Consider the following 14,286-nt stretch of genomic DNA (forward strand, 5'->3'; position numbering starts at 1 on the left):
GGAGGGGCAAGAAGAAAGATGGGAGGAGCCAAGCGGGAGGGAGGCGCGCGCGGGAGAAACAGAACGCTGCCGGCGCGGAGTGGAGGCTCAGCCAGGTTCCGGACTCTGGTCCCTGGAGGAGACCACCAAAGGAAATGATCCATCACCATCTCCTGAGAAGTAAGCGAGGATTGCCCTTGAGAGAGATGAATTTTAACCACAGAGAATAACATTTATAAAACAATCTGCGTTTTCCGTAAGGCATTTAAGACGCCCAGTACTGGACAAGAAGAAATAGGTCTAGAGCTATTAAGAAACTGAGCAAAGTATGTGAAAATAACTGTTTTCAGACATCGGACGGCAGGCAGTTCCAGTCCTTTTACATGAAAGAAGAGAAACAAATGAGATGAACCAGGTATGAGCCGGATTGACCCTGGCTCTCTGTCCAGAGGGAGTTTGCAGTTTGCAAGTGTAAGGGGGAAATTAAGCAGAGCCTAGGGTCTCCCTGAGAAGACAGGTCTTACCGAATGGAGTAGACGGGGATTGGATTTTGGGGAGACCAAATTGGTTGGAATTTATAAGGCCGAGTTCATGGAGAAAAAGCTTCAGAAATCTGCATCTTTAACTGAATAAAAATCAGTGAATATGTTCTGTGACTATTCCACAAGGCCAGGAAAGAACAATCATGGGGAAGCAATAAGCCAAACAATTTTCAGAACTCACAGGACTAGGAATCATTTGAGTTCCCTGGAGCTAGAGTGGGGAGACTGTTGAATACAGTTGTTGAATGGAATATGCAATAGAGACCCCCGAAGTGTCATGCATTAGTAGTGACTAGCCCTAGACTCGGGGGTCTAAAGGAAAAGCTATTGTAGACCCTTCAAAAGCTTAAAGAGAAAATCTTAAAAGCAGCTGGTGAAAAAAGGCACATTATGCATAGAGAAATAATAGTAAGTTTTCATAGACTTCTCATTAGAAACTGTGCAAGCCAAAAGAAAATGAAATGACAACTTTAAAATGCAAAACAAAAATGTCAGCTTGGAATTCTATACTCCACAGGATGAAACAAAGACTTTTTCAGACAAACAAGTCCAGGAAGGCCACATCCTGAAGCAGCACCATCCCAGCTGACTTGCAGACTATGGGAAAAGAATTAAATGCTTACTGTAAGCCAATGGGGTGGTTTGTTATTCTGCATTATTATAAAAATAATTAATGAGTATAGAATCACTTCTAGGCACATGGCAGTGGGTGAGGACATATAATTCCCTAACGGCAAAAGGGACACAATTGGAAATCTACCACTGATTTTTTACTTTTGGAATCACCTGCTTCTTTCTAAGTGGACTGTATTTTTTTCTCTTGTAACTGCAGACTCACCTTTGTGTTTATAAACAAAGGTTTATAGACTTAAAAATCACAAAGATTTATAAGGCACAACTCTGATCATTTCTTTTTCCTAGGGTTTATTTGTTTTCTTTTCAGATAATGATTTTGAGCCTGACATGCAACTATAGAAAATTAATAAGAATTGCTGATTGCATCTCTCTCCAAGAAAAAATGATCCCGTAAACATTTACCAGGATTCATATTATGTGAACATTAGTAAGTGCTAACTACAAATTTTCTGCTTGAACTTTTTGATTTGATTATTGTATCTCAGTTGTTAAGATTCACTATCAAGGATTGATTGATATTTATCAATAAATTTATCAATCAACAAATCAATCGATTGATCATTTATCTACATTTCAGATGATGAGCTATACCTTAGTACTGTTGCCAGTATCTATGGGAACGCTAAGATACAATAACCATTCATTCAACAAAGATTTATGGAGCACCTTCTACCTGCCAGGAATGAGCACTGAACAAAATGACAAAAACTCTGCCTGAGTTTATGTTCAGGAAGTGGAATAAAGACAACAAACAAAAGAAATAAGCAAAACATTTACATATGGAGGAAAATAAAGCAGGTAAGAGGAAAGTGGGGATGATTCTGTGGGAAAGGGTCTTGCAATTGTAAATAGAATGGTTATGGGAGGTCTCTTTGATGATGTGCTACTTGGGCAAAGGCCTGAAGGAGGGAAGGAGCCAACTGTGAGGCTCTCTGAGGGAAGAGAATCGCAGGCAGTGCAAACAACAAATGAAAAGGCCCAGAGCTGACAAAGTGCCTGGAATGTTCAAGAAATACCACCATATCTCACGCTTTCCTTTCACTGTAATGGTATCAGCATGCAGGAGACCCGTGTTTTGTAAATGGTGATTTTGCTGTTACTCTCCAGGTACACCTAGGGAAAGGTCCCAATGATTCCAGTGCCTTCCACCTAAGAAAATGACTTCCCCAAGTTGGACAGCTCAAGGGGGAGAGCTTCCCTAAATGTTTCAGGTATGGCCCAAGCCTAAAAGAGGGGTTTTAGAATCAGTTATTCTCTTACTAACCCCAGTGAAAAACATACCTGCTTTCATTTAGCATTAAAGTCCCGGGATGAAACCACTGTCTATGATAGATCTGTATGTTGAATACCAGGTTTTGTAAATTGTTCTAGACTGAACTAAATATGTGATCTTTGGCAGAGTAGAATGCCATTTGTTTCTGAGTGGTTTACCCATGGCTGCCTGGTACCAATATGTATTTAGTTCTATATGTTTGGGTTTGTGTCTGAGCTCTGTCCTGTTAGTCCGTGGTGTCTGTTCTTACACCCTTCCCACACTATTTTTATTGCTTGACTGTGCAATATGTCTTAATATCTGATAAAACAAATTCTCCCTCTTTTTCAAGACTAGCTTGACTCTTTTATGTGTTTTTGGTCTTTCACGTACATTTGAGGACAAATTTATTGGTACTTAAAATCCAATAAAGCTTCTCATTAAAATTGAATTCACTAGATTAATTTGAAGAGAACTGACATAATAAGTCTTTCTGTTGAAACATATGACTGTTTATTCAGACCATGTTGTATGCTTTAAAATTTTTATAGTTTTCTCCATAGAAGTCTTGTCTGTTCTTGGTTAATTTCCTAGCCACATTATGGCTTTTGTTATTGTTATGAATGGTATATTATCTTACATTATGCTTATTTAGGTTGGTTATTTGTGGTGAGAAAAAATACTATTGATTTTTATAATGCCTAAACTCCCTTATGAATTTTAATATTTTTTTATTCTGTTGATTTTTTCCTAAGATGGCTGGTTGTATTTTTATAAATGTTTTAGCTTTACTTTTCCTACTTTTATACACCTTTATCTTTTTCTTTTCTTACTGCATTGTCCAGAAGTCTTGGTAATTTGTTAATAGTAATGATACCCATGCTGAACTCATGGGAATTGCATATAGAATCTCTCTATTTCATGTAACAATTTCTGCAGGTTCCAAGGTCTTTTCCTTTATTACTTTAAAATATTACTTTATTTTTTTCTTGAATCTAGTGTTGTTTCAAAAGTCTGATACCAGTGTGATTCCTGATCTTTTTAGGTATCTGTTCCCTTTTTCTGAGAATTCTACATCATTTATTTTTGTTGATGATATTCTTAAATTTCACTAATAATGGATCTAGTTAGGGATCTCTTTTTAAAATCTGTTTGATTTTTTTTTTATTTCTTTCAATCTGGGATCCTTCATTTTTCTTTCATTTAGGAAAATTTACCTTCTTTATCTCTTTAAATATATCTTTTCCAATTCCCCCCCCCCCCAATTTTGAATCCATAATATCTAGATACTGGCATTATGCTTCTACCTTCAATACCCTCCATATCACATATCATTCCTTTTATGTTTTCCATATCTTTATTTTTTCCTGTAGCTGCCTGGGAAAGTTCCTCAATCTGATTTTACGGTTTCTAACTTACTTTTTAGCTGTATCCTCTGTGCCATTTTACCTATTTGTTGCATTTTCCCTCTAATTATTTTATTTAGTCAAAGGATAACCCAGGGACCTTTATTGCAGAAGGAAATGGCAACCCACTCCAGTGTTCTTGCCTTGAGAATCCCAGGGACGGGGGAGCCTGGTAGGGCTGCCGTCTATGGGGTCGCACAGAGTCGGACACGACTGAAGTGACTTAGCAGCAGCAGCAACCCAGGGACCTTTAGTTAATTTGCTTTAGCCATTTAGTCACATGAGAAAGGCAGTCATTACACTATTGTAAAGAAACAAAGGCAAAAACAGGATTTAAAACACAAACAAGAACAGAAAAAGGCCACAGTCTGGAAACAGTGATTGGTGTGCACATATTTGTGGTATAGTGGTTAACCAGCAACTTGAACAAGCCAACAGAGGTATCAAAGAAAATTATTTCAGTAGTTTGTGGATTTTTGGAAAATGGTGAGTGTTTAACAAGGAAGCCTCATATTTCCACTTTTTCATGATTTCTTAGTTCAGATTGCTAATATCTTCGTTTATCTTCTGAAGCATCTTTGACATTCTTGGCTCATCTGTTCTAATGATTCTGATTCATTTGGTATGTGTGATTCAACTTGTCTGCATTTTATGGTCTCTTTGCTCCTCCACAAGTGCCGGGCTATTTTGAGCTCATGTGAGCGCTTGTGCCCGTGAGAGTGTCTGGTAATGTAAAGTGGGGAGGAGGCATGTGTGTGACCCTCCAGACGAATTTAAGAAGGAATCCAGGGAGCCCGCATCACCACGGAATTTGTTTTAATCACCCTCGTTTGTTGTCACTCCATTCAATAAAGACAACTCTGTTCAGAGTTACACCATTAATCTCTAAGGAAGAAGTAGCTTTGAGAGACCCATTCCCCAGTCCATTATCCATCAGCCCTGGGATTTGGAGGGGGAGGGGAAAAAGAAATTAGTGTCAGAAGTTAGCTGGTCAGCCTGTTGTTTTCATCAACCTGTCTCCCCAGCCAAGTGTGCTGATGCTTCTATTCTGATACATCCTGGGCAGGCTGGGGATGTTGCTGTTCCTTTCTGCTTTCCTTCAGGCCTTCTCAAGGCTGCTTCTGGTTGCCCACCACCCCCTGGCAGAGCCCTGTCCCCTGCAGATAAACACGTCTACCTCCCACACCGTTTCAAAACTGCCTTCAGGCTCCCAAGGAGTTTCTTGTTCTGTTGTTGTTTTTAATATTCATTTCTCAACTCCTTGTGTTTTCTTAATTCTAGGATTTTTCCAGAGTTCTTGGGAGAGGGGGTTAATCAGTTATGAAGCAACATTATTCTTTCTGCAATATTGAGATATGTGTTATATTAGTTTACTAGGGCTGCCATAACAAATTACCCACAGACTGGATATTTAAGATTTTAATATTTTATTCATCATAAATTCTTTGCATTAATTTTGATCTATATAGAGATTGCACTAACACTGTTTAGTGTTTATCTTAATTACTGAGGATTTCTTTTTGGTGCGTCCCTAAATTTTGTGCCCATGTTGAGTGCCTTATTGCTTTACTCTAGTCCCAGCCCTGCTCCATCTCCCCATGCTTCCTTCTCTCTTTCATTTTCTGCTGACCGTCACCATATGCTCTGAATTCTACACTTCTCACCTTTTCAGGAACCTTGAATTTTGTGCTCTCCATTCTGTCTTCTGTACTTTCAATCTTTTCCTTGCACATGGACCTTTCCCTTTTGTATTTAAATGTGCTGTGCTTAGTCGTGGACTGTTGCCCACCAGGATCCTCTGTGCAGATTTTCCAGGTAAGAATACAGGAGTGGGTTACCATGCCCTCCTTGAGGGCATCTTCCCAACCCAGGAATCAAACCCAGGCCTCCTGGATTGCAGGTGGATTCTTTACCGTCTGAGCCACCAGGGAAGCCCAAGAATACTGGAGTGGGTAGCTTATCCCTTCTCCAGAGGATCTTCCCAACCCAGGAATCGAACCAGGGTCTCTTGCATTGTAGGCAGAGTCTTTACCAGCTGAGCTGCCTAGAAAGCCCATATTTAAAAGAGCTCAACTAAAAATTTTCCAACTTAAAAAGCCAAAGCAAACCAAACATCTTCAACCTCAGTACCCCTGCAGTTGTGCGCGCGCGCGCGCTCTCTCTCTCTCTCTCGCCCTTTGGAGCTAAACTTATAGAAAGTACTGTCTCTTTTCCTACACCATCTGCTCCGGATGTAGGCTAACCCTAATTTGGATTCCATCCCCACTGCCCAAGGCCTTTCCTTCTCCATTGAGGTCATCAACTATCTGCATATGGTAGAGCCCTGTGGGCTCCTATCAGAGCTCATCCTACGTGACCCTGAAAAAACAGCATCCAGCGTTGTTGGTCATAATTTATTTACTGAAACAGTTTCTTTCTTTGGTCTCCTTGACAACGAACTTGTCTGGTTTCCCTCCTATTTCTCTGGCCATTCCTTCTCAATCTTCCTGGTTAGTCCCCACTCACATTCAATCATTGAATGTGGGAATTCTTTCAGGGCGGGATTTTAGACTTTCTTTTCTTCTCTTACATTGTTTTCTCAGTTTAGACTTTCTTAGGTGCTCCTATCCATTCCTCTCGTTTTGTTTACCATCTGCTTGCCAATGACTCCTCCTAAACATTTTTCATCCAGGATGTTAATTCTCAGCACTAGAGACACGTGACCAATTGCCTACTCACGAACACCTCCAAGTCCACACATCCAAAAGTGAACTCATCTTTCCCCTAAAACCTACTGTCATTTCTTTTCTCAGTAAATGGTTCTAAAAACCCCATGGTTGGTTTTACTTTTGATTTTTAATCTTCTTCACCTTCCTTAATCAAGAGGCTACAAAGTTAGAATGATGTGGATTGTGCTGACCTCTGCAGGTTTAGCAGGAAATACCTTCTGTCTCCTTCCAGACTTCTTTCTGTACTTTGACACCCCATGCTTGTTCTTATCTGAAACTTTCTCCAGCCTGGTTTCTCTCATTCTTTATATATATATATATTTATGTATTTATTTATTTGGCTGCACCGTGTCTTAGTTGTGGCACACAGGATCTTTAGTTACAGCCTGTGAATATTTTTTAGTTGAGGCATGTGGGATCTAGTTCCCTGATCAGGTATCGAATGCTGGCCCCCTGCATTAGGAGGATAGAGTCCCACCCACTGGACCACCAGGGAAGTCCCCCTCACATTCTTTAGATCAGAGATTAAACTTTTCTCCAGAATGTTTCCCTGAAATCTCCAAATTTGGTTCGATTCTACACTTAATGAGATCTGCTTCCTTCTTGGGCATGGCTTTTTTTTTTTTTTTTTTAATAAAGATTTGACTGTGTAAGAAAAGACCTTGAAGAGCAGTGGCTTAGATGACATAGAGGTTTATCTGGGAGGTTAAAGCTTGGCCTTGTAACACAAAGATGTCTGGGGCCTGGGGTCCTTCTTTCTTGTTCCTCCACCATTCTAGTATCCCTTCCTTAGCCCCGTGTTCCAGACAGCTCAGCACTCTGAGTGCCTTCCAGCCAGCAGAAAGAGGAAAATATTGGAAGGAAGAATGTGCTTTTAAGGTCACACCCAGAAGCCATACACATTATTCATGCTTCTATCCCATCTGGAACTTAGTTGGTACTTAGTCACATAACCACACACTCGTTGCAGAAGAGGCTGAGCAGAATGTTCTTTTTGGTTCTGTGAACAGTTACCTATGAATAGTTGAAAGTCCCTTGTAGAGAGACAGGAGATCGAATATCTGGACAACTAACAGTCTCTACCACAGTCATGGTAAAACACACATATCCATGCACACCCTCTCTCTGCACAGAAGGCACACTTATCCATCCCTTCCCAAGTGGAGACCACCCCAAGCCTGTTCAGCTGGTGCCTCCAGCTCTGTGTCTAGGCTCTGTAAGGGAGGCTCAGATGGGGCTCCTCTTGGTCCAGCCACTTATAAACCAAATGACAAGTTATCTGCTCTGATCATACCCAGTATGAAGTAGTAAGAGCAGGATAACTGGAATAAGAATGCCGATTTGGGGGGAAAAGAGGAGGAGGAAGAAATGGAAAATGCAGGCTGTCACTAGTTCACAGAAATGACCAGTTGTGCTGAGCAGGAACTAGAAAGACTCTGAGCTCAGAATGTTGAACTCCTGTGGCCAGCACTGCTTCTGCTTTCAGAGGGATGGGGAAGGATGGGGGTGTATCTCTCATCTTTATCTTCTGTGGTTTTCATCTGGTAATATACATTTCTCTTATATTTGCTTGGCATGAACTTCTTTGCTACGTAAAACATTTGAAAGTTTAAATAATTTTATTCAGGTTAGATATACATATGTATGCGTGCCATATATAAATGCATATATATAGATACACATACGTGATTTGTAAGTTAAATAATGCTTTTTTCTGGTAGTTTCTCTTCTTGTGTGGTGTTATGCAATTGCTTAAAACATTTCTGAGAACTGTACAAATCATGTCCTATCTCATTTTGAACCCAAACAGGGGCCTCTGCTCCGCCTACTGCATCCCCATGTGTAGCCTTGTTGACAAGCACAGACCAGCATGATGACCCCGTGATGAGGGAGGTGTGTGCAAATTATGATCCTCTCCTTAAATATATCATCCAAGAAAGTTTATCTTGTACATTTTATATGTCTATGTTTAAATAAACTACATATTAAAGATTTCAGGTTGATTTTTAATTTGAGCAGAAACAGCTCAGTTCAGGGTTTTGGTATATAAAATAAAACATTTTCTGTTGTAAAGAACGTCAGATATTTACTTACCGTTTGAATTATAAATAATTCATTTGAAGGCTATTGTAATTCAACTGAGTCAGACTGAGAAATAAGAAAAGCAAAGTAAACATTACAAATAGATTGTATTTTTAAAACATATAATTTGTATTGGAACTTTCGTGCAGCTTCCTAATGTAATTATAAAAGAAACTCATTGAATGATTTTGAAAATTGTAGCTTTCGTTGATTATAAAAGCTATGCATATTAGGAAAAAATTTTTAAATAGAGCAATGCATTCCTTTGAGAATTTAATGTCAATAAATTTTCTCTTTAAAAAAGACAACCCATAGGCTGTACATGAAGTTAGTTTCTTGAAATGCCACTAGAGGGCGATAAATTCAAAAATTGATTTATGATGTATAAACAGGCTTCTGTGCTGCAGAGGTGCTGATTTTCAGTTTTAATGTGGAAAGACAGCAAAAAAGGAAGAAGAATTAAAAATGTAGTTGGTAGAAAATATACCCAAATAATTGTGGTGCTGGAGAAGACTCTTGAGAGTCCCTTGCACAGCAAGGAGATCAAACCAGTAAATCCTAAAGGAAGTCAACCCTGAATATTCATTGGAAGGACTGATGCTGAAGCTGAAGCTCCAATACTCTGACCACCTGATGCAAAGAGCCGACTCATTGGAAAAGACCGTGATGCTTGGAAAGATCGAAGACGAAAGGAGAAGAGGGTAGCAGAGGATGAGATGGTTAGATAGCATCACTGACTCAGTGGACATGAATTCGAATAAACTCTGGTAGATATTGAAGGATAGGGAAGCCTGGCATACTGTAGTCCCTGAGGTTGCAAAGAGTCAGACATGACTTAGCAACTGAACGACAACAACATATCAAAATAAGTGTTTGATTTTTTAGAAGGTTCACCACTAGCCTTTTGGGAATCTAATTATTGTACTAAAAATTATTGAATGCTTTGAAGGACAAGATTAATTCTGCCAAAGGCAAATAAGTCAGAAGAATGCCTCTTGAAGAATTGAACCTTGCAGAATGAATAGACTCTTTTGAACTTGCAGGTTAAAGTAGTGGGTTGAACATATGTGTTTAATTTTCCTCCCGTTTGAACAGAAAAAAATAAGTGTTTTAGGACCTAAGCTCACACAGATTAGGAAAATAGGAGAGGAGACAATAGCAACAAATTTATGGAAGCTGAAAAACTTACAGATCAATGGTAAGTGATTTAACAGACCTGAGAAAATGAAACTTCAATCCATCAGTGGGAAAGCTGAGAAAGATATACCCATAAAGGGAAAGATATACCCATTTGATGCAGAGTTCTTCCCTGGTGGCTCAGGTGGTAAAGCGTCTGTCTACAATGAGGGAAACCTGGGTTCAATCCCTGGGTCGGGAAGATTCCCCTGGAGAAGGAAATGGCAATCCACTCCAGTACTATTGCCTGGAAAATCCCATGGACAGAGGAGCCTGGTAGGCTACAGTCCATGGGGTCGCAAAGAGTTGGGCACAACTGAGCGACTTCACTTTCCTTTCCTTTCCTTTCCAAAGAATAGCAAGGGGAGATAAGGAAGCCTTCCTCAGTGATTAATACAAAGAAATAGAGGAAAACAATAGAATGGGAAGTCTAAAGATCTCTTCAAGAAAATTAGAGATACCAAGGGAACATTTCATGCAAAGATGGACACAATAAAGGACAGAAATGGTATGGATCTAACAGAAGCAGAAGATATTAAGAAGAGGTGGCAAGAATACACAAAACTATACAGAAAAGATCTTCACAACCCAGATAATCATGATGATATGATCACCAACCTAGAGCCAGACATTCTGTAATGCAAAGTCATGTGGGCCTTAGGAAGCATCATTATGAACAAAGCTAGTGGAAGTGATGGAATTCCAGTTGAGCTATTTCAAATCCTAAAAGATGATGCTGTGAAAGTGCTGGATTCATTATGCCAGCAAATCTGAAAAACTCAGCAGTGGCCACAGGACTGGAAAAGGTCAGTTTTCATTTCAATCCCAAAGAAAGGCAGTGCCAAAGAATGCTCAAACTACCGCACAATTGCACTCATCTCACATGCTAATAAAGTAATGTTCAAAATTCTCCAAGCCAGGCTTCAACAGTATGTAAACTGTGAACTTCCAGATGTTCAAGCTGGATTTAGAAAAGGCAGAGGAACCAGAGAACAAATTGCAAACATCTGTTGGATCATTGAAAAAGCAAAAGAGTTCCAGAAAAACATCTACTTCTGCTTTATTGACTATGCCAAAACCTTTGACTGTGTGTACCACAACAAACTGCAAAATTCTTCAACAGATGGGAATACCAGACCACATGACCTGCCTCTTGAGAAATCTGTATGCAGGTCAGGAAGCGACAGTTAGAACTGGACATGGAACAACAGACTGGTTCCAAATAGGGAAAGGAGTACGTCGAGGCTGTATATTGTCACCCTGCTTATTTAACTTATATGCAATGTACATCATGAGAAACGGTGGGCTGGATGAAGCACAAGTTGGAATCAAGATTACTGGGAGAAATCTCAATAACCTCAGATATGCAGATGACACCACCCTTCATGGCAGAAGGTGAAGAAGAACTAAAGAGCCTCCTGATGAAAGTGAAAGAGGAGAGTGAAAAAGTTGACTTAAAACTCAACATTCAGAAAACTAAGATCATGGCATCTGGTCCCATCGCTTCATGGGAAATAGATGGGGAAACAGTGGAAACAGTGACAGACTTTATTTTTTGAGGCTCCAAAATCACTGCAGATGGTGATTACAGCTATGAAATTAAAAGACGTTTGCCCCTTGGAAGAAAATTCATGACCAACCTAGACTGCATATTAAAAAGCTGAGACATTACTTTGCCAACAAAGGTCTGTCTAGTCAAGGCTATGGTTTTTTCAGTAGTCAGATATGGATGTGAGAGTTGGACAGTGAAGAAAGCTGAGTGCCAAAGAATTGATGCTTTTGAGCAGTGGTGTTGGAGAAGACTCTTGAGAGTCCCTTGGACTGCAAGGAGATCCAACCAGTCCATCCTAAATGAAATCAGTCCTGAATATTCATTGGGAGGACTGATACTGAAGCTGAAACTGCAGTACTTTGGCCACCTGATGCGAAGAACTGACTCACTTGAAAAGACCCTGTTGCTGGGAAAAATTGAAGGCAGGAGGAGAAGGGGATGACAGAGGATGAGATAGTTGGATGTCATCACTCATTCAATGGACATGAGCTTGAGTAAACTCCGGGAGTTGGTGATGGACAGGGAGGTCTGGTGTGCTGCAGTCCATAGGGTCGCAAAGAGTCAGACATGACTGAGTGACTGAACTGAACTGAGCTGAACTGAATCATATACCAGAATCATCAAAGGGCATGATTTGTAAGCTCTTGAAATCCCAGGACTGGAGGTAAAAGGAAGGAAAAGAGCTAATATAAGGAGGACCAGGGTGAAAGCTGTTTGAGAAGAAATTAGAGGCCTAGACCCTCCTCAGCCTGGTAGAAACCTGCATGTTTAGTCTCATTGAGGGGGATTAAGAAATCATCTTCCACAACCTCTTCCCCCACTTGGTCCCCAAAATGCAGCCGATAGATCTTTACTCTCTCTAGGTGGGAGACTGGAAGACTCTTCCCTGGAGAAATCTGGCCAGCCAAAAAGAAAATGCTTAAATATACTGATGTCAAGGTTTTGCCAACAGCTTTTCTACTGAAAATCAATAGAAGTATCAGGGCTTTCCTGATAGTTCAGTTGGTAAAGAATCTGCCTGCAAGGCAGAAGACCCCAGTTCGTATTCCTGGGTCAGGAATATCCACTGGAGAAGGGATAGGCTACCCACTTCAGTTTTCTGGCCTGGAGAATTCCTTGGACTGAATAGTTCACGGGGTCACAAAGAGTCAGACACAACTGAGCGACTTTCACTTCACTTTCTACTGAAATCACCCTTTAGTGAAAGTCACAAGCTCAGAGATTTAATCGTTTTTTAAATTCTCCACTCTTAATTTTGAGCAGACCACCAAGGATGACCTGATGAAGCCTGTTATATAGAAGATAGAGACCAAAACAAACAGGCAACAACAGAAGAAGCATCTTGGAGGAAACAGAAATTAATCAAGACTTAAAAATGAAAGCCAAAATCATATCCTCAGAGATATGATTATATCCACCAAAGCTATGGAAATGGAAGATTTAGGGGAAAAGTATAACTGCAAAGGGCCCTTGAAAATTAAAAACATGGTAGCAGTGTTCTTGCCTGGAGAATCCCAGGGACAGGGGAGCCTGGTGGGCTGCCGTCTGTGGGGTTGCACAGAGTCGGACACGACTGAAGTGACTTAGCAGCAGAAAAGTGATACTTGTGGTGTCCAATGTGGTAGCCACTAACCACTCTATTGAAAAGTAAATTACTCAAAATTAACAAAATTAAAGATTTAACTCCTTATTTTCACTAGTTACATTTCAAGTACTCAAAAGGCACATGTGCCCAGCGGGTAAGATGTTGGACTACTCGAATATAGAACATTTCCATCATTTCAGAAAGCTGTATTGATGGCACCTGAGAAAGCACATTTGAGGACTCCTCTCATGAAACAGAAGACAGAGAGAAAAGATTTAAAAAACCATAGGATCATCCAAGAGATCAAACAATTGGATAATAGTAGTTCCAGAAAGAAAGAAAATGCAGGGAAGAAAATAATCAAAAAATTCAAGAAAATTTCCTGGAATTGAATAATGTAAATTGCCAGATTAAAAAAGCCCTAGGTACTTAGCCTAATATATCCACTCTGAGGCAAGTTCTTGTCAAATATTAGAAATCCAGATAAAAAGAAGATACTACTCATTTCTAGACAGAAGTAGTAGATACCCAGTATTAGGAAACAGGCTTTTGACCTCTCAATAGTAACCTTGGATGCAAAAAAGAAAACACTGGAGCAATATCTTCCAAAATCTGAAAGAATTATTTGCAATTTTGAATTCTGCACCTATCAACTATTGTAACATGTATTGATTAAAATCAGGCTTCTCAAGATAATCCATAGGAGGCTTTCCTGGTGTCTTAGTGGTGAAGAATCCCCCTGCCAATGCAGGAGACACAGGTTCAATCCCTGGTTCTGGAAGATCCAGCATGCTGTGGAGCAGCTAAGCCCGTGCACCTCAACTATTGAGCCTGTGCTCTAGAACCTGGGAGGCGCGACTACTGAAGCCCTAGAGCCGTGCTCCGCAGCGACAGAAGCCTCTGCAATGAGAAGCCCATGCATCGCAACTACAGAAAAGCCTGCACAACAGTGAAGACCCAGCACAGCCAAAAATAAATAAAATTATTTTTAAAAGAATCCATAGGATATTTAACTGTTAAGAATTTAGCTGTCTTTCAGTCGTCAGGAATGTGACTTTTAGTCACAGAATAAGTCACGGAATAAGATGACCACACTGTTATAAAAAACACTGAATTAATTTTTTGTTTCATAGATTATGCTGATTGAAGAAATTGGAATTTGCCTACCATAGTAAATGAACTCACTCAGTTTGTGTTAACTGACTTCTTATATTCTTATGTAGGTGCTTCTATTAGAAAGGTCCAGGCACTGAGGCTTCGTTTTCTGTTTCAGCCTGTTCTGTATAGAATGTATCTTTAGCAAACAAATCCAAACACAACAGAAAAGCTGGTTCCTTTGATGTACTTTGCAAGTACTTTCATTAATAA

At 40.0% G+C, this 14,286-nt stretch overlaps 1 long non-coding RNA gene across 2 annotated transcripts; it reads left to right on the top strand.

The window, feature by feature from the left end:
* Window positions 1-22: 22 nt before the first annotated feature.
* Window positions 23-8,520, top strand: LOC102399242. Of its 2 annotated transcripts, none has more exons than XR_327731.4 (6): window positions 23-159; window positions 1,039-1,145; window positions 1,465-1,584; window positions 1,735-1,955; window positions 2,265-2,368; window positions 8,334-8,520. It is a non-coding gene; the product is annotated as an uncharacterized LOC102399242 (long non-coding RNA). The 2 variants fall into 2 exon arrangements; XR_327732.4 differs by having other exon boundaries at window positions 57-394.
* Window positions 8,521-14,286: the final 5,766 nt, after the last annotated feature.

This window comes from Bubalus bubalis, chromosome 1 (genome assembly GCF_019923935.1).
Source record: "Bubalus bubalis isolate 160015118507 breed Murrah chromosome 1, NDDB_SH_1, whole genome shotgun sequence".
Taxonomy (NCBI): domain Eukaryota; kingdom Metazoa; phylum Chordata; class Mammalia; order Artiodactyla; family Bovidae; genus Bubalus; species Bubalus bubalis.